Source organism: Gopherus flavomarginatus, chromosome 12 (assembly GCF_025201925.1).
Source record: "Gopherus flavomarginatus isolate rGopFla2 chromosome 12, rGopFla2.mat.asm, whole genome shotgun sequence".
NCBI classification, from domain to species: Eukaryota; Metazoa; Chordata; order Testudines; family Testudinidae; genus Gopherus; species Gopherus flavomarginatus.
The window spans coordinates 19,262,451-19,279,854 of NC_066628.1; the positions used below are offsets into that span (position 1 = coordinate 19,262,451).

The 17,404-nt window shown below is 45.7% G+C and overlaps 1 long non-coding RNA gene and 3 other non-coding genes across 4 annotated transcripts; all 4 read left to right on the top strand.

The window, feature by feature from the left end:
• The first annotated feature begins 11,936 nt into the window (after window positions 1–11,936).
• LOC127032624 (uncharacterized) lies at window positions 11,937–15,849 on the top strand. The gene is made up of 3 exons (XR_007768843.1): window positions 11,937–12,140; window positions 14,467–14,544; window positions 15,665–15,849. It is a non-coding gene; the product is annotated as an uncharacterized LOC127032624 (long non-coding RNA).
• Window positions 12,951–13,028, top strand: LOC127033443 (small nucleolar RNA SNORD126). Its single transcript, XR_007769123.1, has one exon. It is a non-coding gene; the product is annotated as a small nucleolar RNA SNORD126 (small nucleolar RNA).
• Window positions 14,120–14,197, top strand: LOC127033440 (small nucleolar RNA SNORD126). Its single transcript, XR_007769120.1, has one exon. It is a non-coding gene; the product is annotated as a small nucleolar RNA SNORD126 (small nucleolar RNA).
• LOC127033431 (small nucleolar RNA SNORA79) lies at window positions 15,259–15,402 on the top strand. Its single transcript, XR_007769111.1, has one exon. It is a non-coding gene; the product is annotated as a small nucleolar RNA SNORA79 (small nucleolar RNA).
• Window positions 15,850–17,404: the final 1,555 nt, after the last annotated feature.

The following is a 17,404-nucleotide window of genomic DNA, read 5'->3' on the forward strand; positions in this document are numbered from 1 at the left end:
ACTAGGACTGTAAGGGCTTTCGGAGGGGGCAGTGGGGCAGCTTGTTAAAGGTATTGAGGCACCTTGTGGAATTTTCAGAATCATCTAGGCCCCCAAAATCCCTTGAAATCAATGAGTTATAAGCTCCTAGGTGCTTCTGAAAATCCCACTAGGCACCTAAATACTCTGATAACATGACCCCATGTGTTAATCTGTATAAGTCTGCAAACCCATTTACATCCTTTACACTCAGCCAGCAGCAGTGTGGAGCTAGACCAGGTTCTACTCCCAGTGAGTTTCTGTATGTCCTTGAATGGTGGCAGGATAGATAGGCTTTGGCTGCTTGGTTAATCTCTAAACTGGGGTTTTAAGAGACTCGTCTGAATAAAACATTCTGTGCCCGGCCAACTTTACTGTTTATTACATTGTTACCTCTATGCAACGATCCCTTTGAAAGAGAAATCACACAGATGAAATAGAATAAATGGGTTTGAAATCAAGCTCTTGTCAGGCAATATTAATGTTCTGAAATTCATGTAAAATTTACGGCTGGTTGGAAATTTTCAGCTGTGTTATTTCTAAAGGAGATTGGTTTTTCATCTAAACAACACCACCACCAACAAAATCCTAGAATCTGTCTACTTTCCTCTAACATTTTGGGATTCTTTTGTGAAGAATCTGAAAACTCAAAACTCAAACTTTTTTGGTTTTGTGATTAAAAATTCCAGTTTTCAGGAGAAAGTTTTCATTTGCCAAAAACTGGGGGGTGGGAAATGATTTGAGGTTTGCTGTGAAAAGTCAAAATTTTCCCAAAGGGTGGAAAAATTCCAATCAGCAGCAGATATTTGATTAAACTGAGAGTGAAAGTCTTAATGAGTTCATAATATAAGTCTTATTTGGCATCTTAAGTTTCCCCTGTATGTTGATCCCCCAACATATTTAATTGAAATAGCAAACTTACTGTGCTGATCTTTGTGGATTTTTTTCCCAACACATGACACATTCAGTCATCCAGCACCAGCATTCTTTAGTCAATATCTATTTATATACCGGAATCTAGACATTAAAGGCACAGGTATCCGAGAATCCTTTCCCCACCTCCTCATTCTGAGAGTGAACGGACAGAACTAGACTCAAATCTGTTGCTGTCTGCAGATGAGCTGTGTGTAGCTGGCGTTGAGCATCAATGGGATTGAAGGACTGATGTTGCAGGAAGGTGATTTATTCATGTCTATTTCCTAATGCCTATTGGGATTCACTCTCTGGAGCCCTGCACAGCTCAGCAGCAGAGACCCAGAGGCAAGTGCATAGATGCTTAGCTGTTAAAGCCAAAAGAGCCATTCAGTCCCTCAAGTCTGACCCCCATATAGCACAGGACAATGATCTCCCCGCGGCGTTCCCTGATTCCAGCCCAGCTTCTGTGTTATCTGTGGGCCAGGTTTACAAAGTTACAGACACCTACTGGGATTGATCAATGCTCCTAAAGGAGCTAGGTGGTTAAGTCTCATGGTCATTCAGTGGGAGTGAGGAGCTTAACCTGCTTAGATGCTTTTGTCAATTCCAATAGGCACCTGTCTCCTTCTTTAGGTGCCTTTGGAATCCTGCTTCTGTGTCTATCTTGTTCACATAAAAAGTCCAGGCTTCTCTTGAATTTCAGATAATGAATTCTGGGATTCGCAAAAGAACCTATGGGAGTAAGGCATGTACCTCTTGGGCTCCTAACTCCCTTAGACTCCCTTGAGAATCCCAGCCTGAAATGGTACTATCAGGCATCTAGAGAGTGGAGGTCAGAAGATGCCAAGAACTCCTGCTATGCAGCTATGTTACTTCAGCTCTCTGTGGCTCACTTTACCAAAATTTGGGGCATAATAATTGAGACTGAATGAGAAAATTCATAATGAAACTTTGATTTAGAGACGATCCATGATTCAGTTTTGTTTGAGCTCTTAATGAATTTTCATAGATCTGGGTGTAATATTTGTCTTTTTTTCCCCAAACAGAATTTGCCTGTGTTCCACAGGAATATAAGAATCTCCAGAGTCCAGTGCCCCAGCTCTGACAACGGCCAGCAACAGATACTGCATCACCCACAGCCTGGAACAATAAGGATGGGATGGGGAGATCTGCCCCCTCTGCAGCATTGTCTGCCTGAGTCTGAAGAGGGCCTGAGACAATGGCTCTGGGAGAAGGGACTTGACCCAGGCATCTCGATGGGGTATGAACTCACAGCCCCATAGCTCTGGAGGATTCCAGCAACCCCACCTTAGCAGGGAGCTCGATGTACAGGAGGAGGGGAAGAGCACAGCAGTCTTGACCCCCTCATCCAAGCAGATACACCCTTGCTAGGGAAGTAAGGACTCAGAGTACCACGATTGCCCCCTGCCTGTGTGTGGGCACCATGCTGATCCCAAGGGTTTGGGGGACAGTCACCTGCTCCTCTTCTGGGACAGAGCAGGGGTCCAATGCCACTGTCCCAGCCTCTCTTTGAGGGCCTCCTGCCAGTGACAGTCCATGCGGGACACTGGATCAAGGGGACAGAGTCCCTTGCATGGCCCTGGAGTGTCTGAATCCAACCCTGAGAATCAGCAGAGCTTGATGGGACTAAATGTGCCTCTTTCCCCAGGCTCCTGGGAACAGCTCAGCTCAGATTTCCCCATACCCAGCTTTTGAGAGGGAAGGACCTAGTTGCCTGGGAGCTGAGCAGGGATCTGAGGTAGGGCAATGCTGAGGGAAAGGCAAAAGGGGCTGGGGAGCTCCAGCCTGACAACCCCTCAGGCTGCAGGGCCTTGTGTGGGGCCTACACCAGGTACAGGGGTTACTCAGGGGCAGCCCAGGGCTAGGCAGTGGAAGCAGGTCCTACCCACTCCTTGCCAATGATGAGTGGCTATTACAGTCTGCAGTCTGCCCTAGGGAACGGGGGCTAAATGATGACTAGCAGTTGGCACTGAGCCAAGGTGGGATTAGGGGATTTCTGGGGACGGGAGACTCAGAGACTGAGGGGATAATGCTCGGGCAAAATCCCTAGATAAGGGGGCACCAGGGTCCGGGAGGGACAAGGGGGGGCAGACAGCGGTGATGACACCAGTCTGCAGAGGGCGCTCTGGAGCTGGAAAGCAAGCCAATTCCAAGACAGCCAGCAGGAGGAGCCACAGGGATGCATCCTGAATCGCTACTGTAAATAGATGGTGGCCCGTTCCATGATCTGAGGATCTGGTCCAAGATGAGGCTTGATAAAATGCAGTATAAATATGGAAAATGTTACAACCCAAACCCAACAATCTTAGGAATGATGGTCATCCTATTGCTACAAGGGAGAGCTATTTGAGGAGAGAATAAGGCTACATCTACACTACAAAATAGGGGGAGTGATTCCCAGATCGCATACATTACTTGCAATAGCTCGATGACAGCTAGCACAAGTCTGAAAAGTAGTATAGCCATGGTAGCATGGGAAACTGTGCCGAATACAGTACATAGCCCCAGAGTGCAGGTGGGTTTGTACTCGGCCTGGCTAACCCATGCTGCCAACCATGCCACCGCAGCTACCCTGCTATTTATACTCCTCAAGCTAGCGTGAGTACATGTATGCCAGCTGGTGAAATACAGCCCTAGCTTGCTGAGTAGATGTAGCCTAAAAGAGTTTGGCTAATTTAACCTGGCAAATGCCAGCTGAGAGGGGTAATGATCACTCTTTTTATAAATACATCAAAGGAGTAAATACGAGGGAGGGAGCAGAGCTATTGATGCTAAAGGGCAATGTTGGCACAAGAAGGAATGGGGATAAATTGGCTGGGAGTAAATTCAGCTTGGAAATGAGAAGATGATTTGTCCCCATCAGAGGAGGGAAGCTCTGCCACAGCATCCAAATAGGAGCAGTTGGGGACAAACAAGCTAACTGCTGTTAACATGGGGCTGGATCAGTTTTTGATGGGGATTATGTGACTGGGTTTCCAGTGAGAGTAGGGAATTGGACTCGATGATCCAAGTCCCTTCCAGTCAGTTCTTCTTAAGACAAACAGCAAGGTAACAACTTGGACAGGAAAATTCTAAACCACCAGCACTGCCTGATTCCTTCTTCTCAGGGAAACGTGACCAGGAGTGGCTCCAGGCACCAGCGCAGTGAGTGCCTGGGTGGCAAGATGCAGGGGGCGGCCTGCTGGTTGCTGTGAGGGCGGCAGTTAGGCTGCCATTTCTGTGGTGGCGTTTCTGCGGGAGGTCCGCCGGTCCCACAGTTTTGGCTGTAGTTCGGTGGCAGGTACACCAAAGGCGCGGGGACCAGCAGAATCACCGCTGAACGTGATCGGTGGACCTCCTGCAGAAACGCTGCCGAAGGCTGCCCGACTTGGGGAGGCAAAAAACATAGAGCTGCCCCTGAACACGACACAGACACACACAGCATGCCGAGTGCCAACTCACCTGTGATTCCACACTGAGTTCTGAGACGGCCTGCTACCTGCTTAGAGATTGATTCATGGCTGCAAATACCAGCTGCGCTTGTGTCTCTGTTTGATGATGGGCTAGGTGAATCCCTCTGTTACTGCTCTGTTTTATTGTTTCCCTCTCTACCTTCATGTCTGTGCCCTGCGGGTCAGTGGCAATCAAGAAACTTGGGTTCTGTTCTTGATTCTGCCACTGACCATGAGCAAATCACTTCCCCTCCCTGTGCTCTGTTTCCTTCCCTCCCCCCAGCGCTTTCTCTGCCTTGTCTACTAGGACTGTGATCTCAATTATAGAAGGGCTGTGTTTTACTATGTATGTGTTCTGTGCACCTGTTTACAGCATTGGTGTTCAGCTGGCAGCAGTGTGGTTCAGAGGATAGGAGGCATGAGCAGGAAATCTTCCTTCTATCCTCCTTGACCTCCTCTCTGTCCTTGAGCAGGACTGAGCTAGAGAGGCATCACCTGGCTGGTGCATCTCTGAATCTGAGTTTACAAGTGCTAGTATGTATAAAACACAATCTGCGGGCTTTGCTGCTTGCTTGTATTTTACTTTGCCATAAGTATTCCTTTGAAACAGAAATAAACATGGTTGCAATAGAACAAACAGTTTTGAAATTGCTGTATTAAAAATTAAAAAAAGGATTCCCCACGTTTCTTTAAAGCTCAGTTACCAATTTGGGGTGGTTAGAAATTTTCCGTCCATTTTTTCCCCGCAAATGGGATTTTGAACTAAGCAAATATGTCCGGGGAAAGATTCTTCTCTACTTAGCAAAAATCTATTTAATTTTTTTGGAAAACTGAAAAACACAATTTTCTTCTGCTCTTAACTTAATATTTCCAGTTAACATTAGAAATTAGATAAAAACAAATAAATTTTTGGTTGACAAACCCTGAAAAAAATTCTGATTTTGAGCTTCAATACCAAGTCAAAATTTTGCACTAATTTTTTTTCTGCCTGGGTCTAGATGTCTGACTTAATTGACAGCTAAAGCCTTAAAGGGTTCAAATTGTAGTTTATGTTTAGCGTCTTACATTTCTCTAAATATTAATCAACAACAATATTTATATAGTGAACTTACTGTGCTGATCACTGTGGATTTTTCCCCAGCTTGTGATGCATTCGATCCTCCAGTACCAGGCTTCTTTGGTCATTATTTCTCTCTCCATTGTTCCTACTGCTGTAGTATCTAGAGCTTAAATTTTTATTCCTACACCCTGATTTAGCTTCCTAAATAAGTGACTTTCAGAAATGCTGACTCTACAATCAGGATTTCTGGACAGTTCCTCTAAGAACTCCAGCCTGGCTTTTAAAATGTTGGCCCAAGTTTGCATTCTCTAATACAGACTGAAAAATCTTTTTGAGAGATTTCACAGAAAGTCACCGATTTCTGTCACACGTTTTTCCTAAAACCAGCTCTGTAAACGTCTCTAGCCTCATGGTTTGAAGCCTCAACGGATTAGTGCTTCACCATCTTGCCTTTTTGATTCAAGGAAATGAGAGACTGACAGATTTATTCTCTCAGCCAATTGCAAAGCTGCTCTCTTCTCTGTCCTACCTACCACTTCCTCTCATCTTTCTCTCTTTCATCATCACTGTGCTCCCGGACCAGCGTGCTCGGTAAGTTGCAAGATCTTTACCTCGGTTTGAATGCTCGCCATCCACCCATGTTTTAGGATTGGAATAAATGTAGTTAAACTGTGTGTTTTGGAGAAAGGTTTTCCTGTGGATTGAATTTGTCCTTAGGGCTGTTGAATTCAGAATCCAAAGTCCACCCCTTTCCGTAGGGCCAAAGGCAGGGAATTAGTGGGAAAGTGATTTGTTAAAACTGGTGCAGTGTGAGCTTCAGTGACACCCCTGAAATCCCCATTGACTTTGCAGTCCCTGGGTGAAACAGACGCATGATTTGTTCCTGTGTTTTATTAAATTACTGTGTGTCTGCAGTGTTCCTCTTCAGGCCTGCATGAAGTCACACGTGCTGTAGAATGAGTTTATCTATCTCTTTCTCTTCTCCCTGCCCCTATATGATTTGATGGCTTGTTTCAGGGCACCCAGGGAGTGTGCTGCAGAGCTCGGAAGCTGAGGCAGCAGTTCTGATGCTTAATTCTGCCCTTTGCTCCAGCAGATTCCCTTCCAGAGCTGTGAGTAGAGAGCAAAGCCCTGAGATCCACTCCTCCTGCCATTGGCAAACCATCATAAACAGCAGCAGATGTTTTTATGTACAGATCTGTTTTTAAGAGGAAAAACCACGTGGTGGGATGTTCCTGCTGTGGAGGGAGGCTGGGTTAGCAAGGTGCCTTCAGCTGTGTGTTCTAGGAGTCTCTTCAGGGGTGTGCAGTGAGCTGGAAGAGGGTTTGACTTGGTGTTCAAAAATGCTGCTGCTGGTTATGGTGAAATTGCCCAGGCTGTGTGTGGCCCATGTGTTGGGGGAGAGTGTGGGAGTTGAAGGTGACTCCAAGCCTCAGTTTTGGTCTGGTTATTCTCCCCACTTTATAAACTGCATGCTGCACCAGTGAAGTAAATGGAAGCTTAATTACAGAGAAGAAAGTTGAGCGAGCTCTGTTGGCTTTGAAACACTGGGTGAAATTCAGAGGCCATCTTGAGCCTAATCTGACTCCAGTGATAAAACTTCCACCTCCTTTGCCGAACCCCACGTGCCATCCAGACCCCCTTTTAAAAAAGCAGTTTCATGATGGGGGTGGGTGAGCAGGGAATTAAGACTCCTGGGTTCTACCCCAGCCCTGGGAGGGTAGTGAGGTCTAATGCCTGGTGGGCTGGGAACCAGGACTCCTGACTGTTGGCTCTGATGCTATCCCAGGGATGACCTTGAGCAAGCCACTTTGCCCTTTCCCCTCTGTAGCTCAGTTTCCTCATCTGTACCATGTGAATAATACTTCATAGGAAGCATGTGATGCTTGATTCATTCATGATTATAAAACACTCAAATCTTTAGATGAGTGTTCCTAGAAAAAGAGCATATTATCAAATATTGTTGTTTTTGATTCCTTATTAGCTGCTAGTGGTTGGGTACTTCACAACCTGTGAGGGATCCCAGACTGCAACTTTTACCTGATCTGTAGCACCTACCACGATAAAGAGAGCCAACAACTTTTATGCAGGTTAGAAAGATATCCAAGACCCCAGTATCTGAAGCCTCAAAGGATTTTGTCCCTGCCTGCGGGTATATGGGATCTTGGGGAGCAATTACCACACAGGTGGGGTGTAAAATAAACTTTATTAAGAAAATGCAAAAACAGGGAAAATTTAATAGTGAGGGGTATGGGGTTTGTTAAGGTAGGCAATTGGGGAGGGAGTTCTTTTAGTATAGTATAGGGGGTTTCAATAGTGGGGTACAATACAGTGGGGTACAATACAGTTGGTAACCAACTAACACTGAAGTATAAATGTAACAGGTAGCTAACAATTTCTAGGTAAAGGGTGTGTCACAGCAGCATATAACCAACTAACAGTTATGGGTAAAATGTGTTAAATAACCAACAACTCTAGGTAACAATGTGTCACAGTGGTGTAAATATAAAATGTGAGGTGTGTGAGAGAGAAAAAGGGTAACCAATGGGGTTTTATGCTAGACTTCAGTAATACAATTGAGGTTTGGCAGCAGTAGGAGCGGGGTGAACACGTGGGGGAAGGGATTAAAAGAGAGAGAGAGAGAGAAAGGCAGTGGTAGAGGAATGAGGTTAGGGGATGGGGGAAGAGGAGCACGTGGTGGAGCAGAAACCAAAGATAGAGGCGCTACAGAGGGAGATTTAAACTCAGGGAGACACAGAGAGCAGACAGGCTGCAAGTTTAAACAGCAGAGAGACTGCAATGAGTGACTGGGGAGCTCGCGGGGGGGGGATTGGGGCAGTGGGAAGACAAATTCAAATAGTAAAAACCTTATCTATCCCCTAACTTAATCAAACTTATATAAAATGACAAGCAGCTACAGAATACAACCAGGCAATGATTTTCTAAACTTATCTTAACCAACAATTAGGCAACACAACAAATATCACAGAAACTTACAAGCTCTACAATCTTAACAAACTATGACTTATTAAATTAAAAAAAAAACAAGACCTATGGTGCACCTTATGCTATGGGGAGGTTACAGAGGGCAGAGTGGTATGGATCCAGGACCCAGCTCCCAAGGAAGCCAAGGGATGGTGGCTACAGCGGTGGATACAGCTGAAAGCAGAGAGCCCCAAGGCAAAGCCCACAGGAGCAGAGCTTAGCAGTGGCAAAGAGCCCTGTAGTTTAAGAGAGGTTTTAAGACACAGACCAAGGTTTAGCTTGAGTCTGTGTGCTGGGGAAACAGAGCCAGCAGCTAAAATAATAATAAAAAGTATAGAAAGTTTTACAGAGGGATTCTTACCAGTCCCCAAGGCAGCAGCAAAGGCAGAAGCAGCAGCAACATCAGAAGAGGCAAGGAGGGTTCGGTACAGTCTCAATAATCAGGAGATCTCTCAGGTAGCAATTCGTTCTTCGTGGGGGGGGTTTCAAAAACGGGGGTACGCTCAAAAATAAAACGAGAGCGGAGAAAGGACCCCCCAGAACCCCTGGCTGATCAGACCAGGCAGCAATGCAGGAACCTTTCTGAGGTGTGTTTCAAAAATGTCTGGTTTTAAAGGCAAACTTGGGCAGTTTCCCACCAGCTATCCTGATAGGCTCCCTCTGTCACAGGGGAGGGGGCACAGGGGAAAAACTGAAGGTAAGCCCAGAGACATGCCTGGACATAGTCCTGTGCAATAGGTGACTCAAGAGCACATGAGGCTATGACTCATGCCCAGGATCTTAAAACCACAATAGGCCTTGCAGCTCTGGACATTGCCTACCCTACACCAAGCCCAGGTTCAACGAGGTGATAACAGGACTAACCCTTTGAAAAGGGCAGTGGTCCCACTTAGCATGCAGCACAAGTGGCCATCCCTTTGAGAAGGGCAATGGCTCTTGTTAAACAACTTAAGGGGCCCTCCCTTTGAGAAGGGCAGTGGCCCTGGTAAACAACTTAACAGCCAGGGAAGGGTGGCCACAGGAGAACAGAAAACAAAATGGAGTCTGGGGAAACAAAATGGAATAGGGGAATAGCTGTAACGGACAGATTTCAGATACAGAATGCAAACGCCATAGGCTGCAAGCAGCCGGGCTTTAACAGAAAGGTTCTCTGCCCTGCTCTGGGGGTTGGATCTGCAAGTGAGGCAGTGGGATAAAGTCTGGAGGCTGATTCAGGGCAGTAATGAGTTCAGTTAAGGATTATTCTAACACAGAAGGTTAGAGCTAGATAGAATGTGTGGCCTAACAGGCCTGTCGTCTTGGGGTTAGCGCAGGATTGTTCCCTACAGTCTGCTTTCTATCACTTTGTTCAGTCTAGTTTTAAAAATCCCAAAGTAAATCAAAAAGAGCTGGGACTGGAAGCGTAAAGCCTTTTGGGCTGAGAGGAAGGATGCACCAGCAATTAGGGTGCTAGCCTGGGATTTGAGACATGGGCTTAATATCCTGCTCCCCCACAAAATTCTTGTGTGACCTTGTGCAAGTTTGTCTCTCTGGGCCAGATTTCTATAGGTACTTGCGCACCTGAAGATGCAAATCATAGATTCTTAGGATTGGAAGGGACCTCAGCAGATCTAGTCCAACCCCCTGCTCAAAAGCAGGACCAATCCCCAAATGGCCCCCTCAACGATTGAACTCACAACCCTGGGTTTAGCAGGCCAGTGCTCAAACCACTGAGCTATCCTTCCCCCCATGCATAGTGAGATGTTCAGAAGTGCCTAGGTGCCTAACCCCTACTGATTTTAATCTGCCTCTTTAGGTGCCCACAGATATTTTAAAAACTGGCCCTCTGCCTCAATTCCTCATCTGTAAAATGTGGATAATAGCAATGCACTACATCACCAGGAAGAAATTGTGAGGTGCTCAGATAGTTGATAATGGGAGCTCTGTTTCCGGTGCTCGGAGGAGGTTGGGCTTACTTATTAGAGACAGGCGAATTGAGATTGACCTTTATTTGGTTCTGTTCATGGCTCTGCCTCTTGCTGTGTGACTTTAGGCAAGTGATTTGCCACTCTGTGCCTTAGTTTCCCCAGCTATACAGTGGGGATGATATTGATTTCACAGGGTGGATGAGACTTAATATTTGTAAAGCATTTGGGCTGGGATTGTCAGAGAAGCCTAAGGGGATAAGTAAGGTGCCTAATTCCCTTAGACTCCTCTGAAAGCCTTTGTTGGAGATTTTTGGAAGAAAGGAGCTAGAGAAGCACAAACACTTATTACTGTATTAATTTATTGGTTATGGCTTCTGCATTATTGGTGACTTGCTGCTGCTTACTCCTAAAGGTGGGAACATCCTGCTGTGGAGGCTTTTACAATCCTGTCTCTACTGTAACTCTTAAATATCAATTTTCTGACATAGCTATGTCAGGGTTGGATTTGGTCTGGTTGCCATGTTTTGGTCTGTGTATCCTAAACCACTGTTGATATCTCTTCATTTTAGGCTGAAAATGGAATTGAGCTGGGAGGCAACAGTTGCTTTGGAGAAATGCCACGCTCCAGATATGAGACTCAGTGAGCTGGTAAGAGATTGGCTTTTTCCAGAGAAATGGAGAATAATCCCTGCCCAGGGGGTTAAACACTGCAAAACTGTCAAAATCTAGGGGCAACTATAATGGGTTAGAACAGGGGCCTAGGAGTGAGGACTCCTGGGTTCTATTCCTAACTCTGGGGGAGTGTGGACTAGTGGTTAGAGCAAGGGGAATCACTTCTAGTTGTAGAGAAGGGGAACTGGGAGTCAGGACTCCTGGGTTCTATTTGACTACCTCTCCAAGTGCTTTAGCAAGACCTAAAATTTCCAACCTGGAGAGAGGACTCCAGGGTATTCCTGTTAGGTGGTCTGGGAGGCCTAATCCTGCCCTGATCTATTTCCCTTCCCCCAAATAGTGCAGGCTGAGGTGTGTCAAAAATTCAGCTTTGGCCTTTGTAATGTAGCAGATGTTTTTCAACTCTGACTTGATCAAAGTATCTGTTACCTGCTGTGTTGACTCATCCAACGTTCAGCTGTGGCAGTGGAGTGTAGGAGTGACTTGTGGCTTCACATGTCTTGAGGCCTTCAGTTTTTAAATCCTCATTGTCCAGGGCTGGTTCATCTCTTCCTCCTGCCACTGCAGATAAATTAATGCTTTATGTCTGAAACTGTTCGGTCTTTTGCTTGAGACCTTAACAAAATTTGAGATCCTGCCTGCTCACTGTGGATGTTAAAAGGGCCATGTGATCTTCTGTAAGCATCAGGAGGGAGCTTACCCACTTGTCCGCTAAAATATTCCCCTTCCTTTTCCTCTTGCACTTTGCGCTCACTGCCTCCCTCCACCCCAGAAGTGACTTCCTTTTACTCCTGCTGTTTTCCCCTCCATGTATAGTGTTTTCTCTTTCTGCCTAGATATGCTCCCGTAGAACTGGCCTGTGGTGTACTGGGAATCAGGTATAGATGCGTCCAGTGGCAACTCTGATCTCTGGTGTAGCTGCTACGGTAGGAGAGAGGAAGAGGCTGTGTTGGTCGCGCTCTTATGAATGTTTCATTGCCTATTTCAGATTGTGGAGATGCTGAGGATGAAGACTGACTCCGCACCCCCGTGAAATGATCGAGGCTGAAGTGGAAAAATTAAGTACTGTAACTGAATCTTGAAAATGATCTGTAATGAAACATCCTGGACCTGAGCCCCAAGGACAATAGGGTAGGAGCCTCCAACTGAGTAGGGCCTTGAAGAAAAGGGACTGAGTGGTTTTATGGCCTACCTGAGCTGAGATAAAGATAATCAGCTCCTGTGCTTTCAGGGCTTGCTCTGGTCTCTTAGGAAGTAGCCAGGGATGTGTTGCTAGAGGCAGGATGCTTGACTTGATGGGTCCATCCACTGTTTTATTAGTTGTATTACACTGTAGCCTAGAGGCCCTACTGTGCTAGGGTTTGTACAGACACTTTATTAGAGACCATCCCTGTCCCAAAGATTTTTGTTGGCTTTGTCTACTTAGGTTATAAAGGATGGAAAAGAGGAAGTATCAGCATTGCAGATGGGAAACTGAGGTATAGAGAGCTGAAGACAAATTTTCAAAGGAGCCCACTGAAGTTAGGAACCCAAATCTGAGATTTAAAAGGATTTATTTGAGGTCACCCAGGGAGTCTGTGGCAGAACTGAGAACTGAGCCCACATGTCCCAGTCCAGAACCGTCACCACACAACTGTCCCTGTGCTTGAGGTACTTTTTAATCCTTCAGTTTCCATGGCGAGACCATGTTCTTATGTCTCAGACTCCGGAAATATTGGGGATAAGGTCCTCGTTCTTGTGTCACAATGAGTGCCCCTTGGACAGACACAGTATTGGGGGAAGTGCACTACTGTATGAGACAGCCCATAATTGGATGCATGGGGACTATCTTGAGGATGGGTGTGGAGGGGAGACCCAGCCTACAAGAAGTTTCTTCTCAGACCCATGAGACCCCTCTTTTTGCCATTGGTGATGTTGCAGCAGGGTTTGAGGGCGTGGGTGGGTCTGCTATGATGAACTGTATGTTCAGTCGATCTTTCACCTGATCCACCCTGATGCCACATGTGCCCTCAGCAGACCCCACTACACCAAGGAAGGAGAGAGGCATTAACTCCCTGTGTGGCTTCCATTTCAGGCCTGCGGTGAAATCTGGGCATTTCCCATAATACATGGAGTCAAGGTTTAAGGCCAGGAGGTTTAAGACCATTACAGCCATCTAGTCTGACTTCCTGCATTGTACAGGGCATAGAACATAACCTAGTAACCCCCACTATGACTCCCTGACTCCTTCCCCTTTCTAAAACTCAGCCGTTCTCCCCGCATGGTCCTTTAAAATAGTTCCCTGCACTAGCTCTCGCCTCACAGCGTCTCCAGGTAACTTCACTGTGCCATTTCCTTGTCTGTAACTGCTGTGCCCTTAGCAGCTGCTCGTATGGTCATATTGAAAAGCCAGATCTTCGTACGCCAGAAGGAACCGTTAGATTGCCTAGTGTGATCTCCAGTTTAATACTGGTCAGAGAATTCAGTCTGGATTGGAAGACAGCAAGGAATGGAGCATCCAGCATCCCTTGGGAGTTTGTTCATTCACCCTCACTGTTAGAAACATGGGCTTTATTTCTAATTTGAATGTGCCTGGCTTTAACTTCCAGCCATTGGTTCTTGTTCTGCCTTTCTCCACTAGATTAAAGAGACCTATAGGACCCTGTATTTTCTCCTCATGAAGGTACTTGTACCCTGTAATCAGGTCACCTCTCTCAAGCTTCCTTTTCTTGATTTAAACTAAACAGATGGAAGATCTTAAATCTCACTATCAGGCATTTTCTCCAGCCCTTGAATCACTTTTATGGTTCATTTCTGAACCCTCTCCAGTTTTTCAATGTCCTTTTTAAAATCTGTACACCAGAACTCGATGTGGTATTCCAGTATCAGACTCACCAGTGCCATATACAGGGGTAAAATCACCTCCCTGCTTCTAGTAGCTACTCCCCTGTTTATGCATGCAGGGATTTTATCTGTCTTTCAGGTGAAGCTGGGAAGCCAGGGAGTCCATGTTGCAATATGAGGAAGTTGAGTAAGGAAGCAGCTAAAATTCTCAAACACTTGAGGTCTCAGGGTCGTGGTGGTTTGTGTGTGGGACGGGCAACCACATCGCCACTTTTAGGACTAGGAGGGGACTGCTGTGATGAACTGTGTGTTCAGTCTGTGTTTCACCTGTTTTACCTTGATTACATACATGCCCTGAGCAGACTAATGAAATAAACACCTGTAGCTGAAGTGTGATTTGGGGAATGAGGGGAACTGATGTTCTAATGGTTTCCAATGCAACCATATGTAAAGTCCCAGACAGTGAGGGGAATAAGTAGCAGATCCAGGGGACCGCTTCAAAAACATGGGTATGGTTTCTGTGCAAATGAAGAAGGAACAGATATACAAGGAAATGAGTTTTCCCTTAAGCTGTAGCATGCTCTTTTAATAAATAAGGTCATGGCCTGGAAATAATTCCTCTTTGCTTCTGAAGGGGAAAGAACTCTGAAGACAAGATTGACTGGTTTCGCTTCTCCCTCCTCACCCTGGATCCTTTACAGGAATCACAGATGTAAGTGCTGCAGGAAGTTGGTATCCATCCAGTTTCTTAGTGTGGTCCCAAATTGGTACCCCCAGCCAATGTCACCATTGAGGAAGGTGTGGGACAAAAAAGGGGTACTATGGTAGACATAGGCCTTGGCTACACTCACACTTTACAGCGCTGCAACTAGGGTGTGAAAAAACACCCCCCTGAGCGCTGCAAGATACAGTGCTGTAAAGCGTCAGTGTAATCAGGGCAGCAGCGCTGGGAGCACGGCTCCCAGCGCCGCACGCTACACCCGTAAGGGATGTGGTTTACATGCAACGCTGGGAGAGCTGTCTCCCAGTGCTGCCGCTCCGACTACATTCACACTTCAAAGCGCTGCCGCGGCAGCGCTCCCACAGCGCTGCTGGGGCAGCGCTTTGAAATTCCAAATGTAGCCATACCCATAGTTTTCCAGCAGTTAACAAATGTCTGATATAGGGTGCGTCATGCATTCCTCATTCAGTAACAAACAGTGTCTGAACTGATCTTCCAAACATTGCCAGGCTGCCTTTCAGAGCCTGAAGCTGCAGGTGCTTTCAGAAAGCCATATCTTTCTGCACATATGAACGGGAACTCCCTGCTGTAGAACTTTACTGAGGTAACTGCTTAGTAAAGGTTTGCTATTTGGGGAAATTCACGGGTGTTCTTTCTAGGGAGTCCTCTTGCTCTCAGAGCTGTTCATTTAAGGAAGAGTGGCCACGATGACCGTTCCTCTTGCTGCCACGAGCCATGGGCAGTGAGATTTTGTGTCATCACAGATTAAACTTGGCCTTCACTCAGGGTGCTCTTGGATGGGTTTGGCTGTCCGTTAGCACCTTCTGAATTTTGTGGGATCAGATACTCAGACGCAGAAGGGGACTGGAGTCTGGGGACAGAAATAGGGTTTAAAAACAACCTGCTCTGTACATATTGCTCTGTAAACTTTAGGCGGTGGGCTATAGTAACCAGATAATAATTTTTCAATGTGAGCTGAAAGATTGCCTGCACTGAGGCACTAGGAGCTATGCTGTCCTCAGCTGGGAGGACTTAGTTTCAGTGCACCAGCTGGGTTTCCAAGACACAACTGTGTGCTGCATTCTGTATCTGTGAATCTTTATCTTTGCAGGGATGACTTGAGATGAGCCTTAAAGGAAAGGAAAATGTATCTTTCTCTCCACCAGCATCAACTGTAAGAGAGAATTTGGGGCCTGAAGATTAAAAGATTTGCCCCATCTCCGATCTGCATGACAAAGACTCTGAAGTTATGTCCAGGAAAGGGTATACTAAAAACAGGCTAGATAATAAAACTAGATTGAATGGATGTGTAAAAGTTGGGTGTTTTTTTGTACAAAAGGGCAGTGGTAGAACTGGGGGAAATGGAGCTTTCTCAACTCTAATCCACTGGTCTGAATTCAGCCCAGGTCAATAGTGGCTGTAGTTGGGATTTTCACAAGAGATTTAAGGGAGTTAGATGCCATTCTGCATTAGGCTCCTTTGAAAATCCCATCTTTAATGCATTGCAATTTTCAGTTGCCCTTTCTGTGAAATAAGTTAGGGCTTGATCTTCTATCTGAGATACAATATCTGTCCAGGTATTTTTAAAACTCCTGCTCACTAGTATCTATGCAATTGTACAAAATTGAGGATCAGGATGTTAACCAACATTGATCTATTTACTGCTGTGTCCAAAATTGCTTTCCATTCTTCCATGAATTGACTCCACCATGTCCACTGTCTGTTTTCTACTACCAACACCATTTAGGTTAGGCTGAGATTTTCAGATGCACTCAGGATTTGGACACCTGGTTCCCATTTAAAAAAATAATGGGACTTTAACAGGCAAATCCCATAGATTTGAAAATCTTAACCTAAATGCATTTAAACCATGTCTCCCCCATCCTACAGGTGCACACTCGCTCCTCTGACACCAACTCAGACCTTTATTTCATGCTTTGAATGTTAGCATTCTCTATCATCCTGTTTTCTCTTCACCCCAAATAAACAGACGTAGATCCTTTCCCATTGACCTGGGAGCCACCACTGCAGTCCTGCTATATCTTGCAGCTGTTGTGCTGAACAATTGGGAGACAGTGAGAGAGATGGAGCTGAGAGGCAATGCTATATGAACCAAATTCAGCAACATGTGGTTTTGAGTTTAGGTAACCAGGGGAGTTCTGTTGAAGTCAGGACAAATTTTCAGTGTCACGAGCAGAGATGCCAAGCTGGACCCTCAAAACCAGGGCCATCTCAGAAAACATGAGCCATTTGGTCGTCAAGAGTGCGAACTAGCTTTTGAGGGTTCAGCTGAACATAAGAAACAAGCATTTCCCCAAAATCCTGTATTAACATTAAACCAGCATGAATCCTGAAAATTTGTAATTCTCCAATTTTTATTTTTATTTGTACTCCATATTATGGGAGAAGTTGCAATTCTTTTAACGTGATTGCTTTTTAACTGGGTGAAGGTCTCTGATTACCTACGTACGGACAAATACACAAATGCTATGTGATAACTTTTGAACACTGCATGCAATCGTTTCCAACTTTTGTGGGAATGTTTGAGGTGGTGAGGGCCAGCAACCTGTTCATTTTTGGGGAAAATGGGAGGAGGGACAGATTGATATATGGAGCCTTTGCCAGCTGTTTAGCACAGCTGCTGCTTCAAGCAACTCTGCAATTGTCTATAGACTAAAGAAGTGGTTGATGGAAGCCGTTAACCCCTTCCACCATAGCAATACCCCTAGCTCATTTGTGTGTCTTACCACCAGAATTTAACATTTAACACTCTAAATAGCTTCTAATAGACCAATAATAGGGGAAGTGGGGGCATGCACACAACCTCTGGTATGTGGGGAGGGGGAGGAAG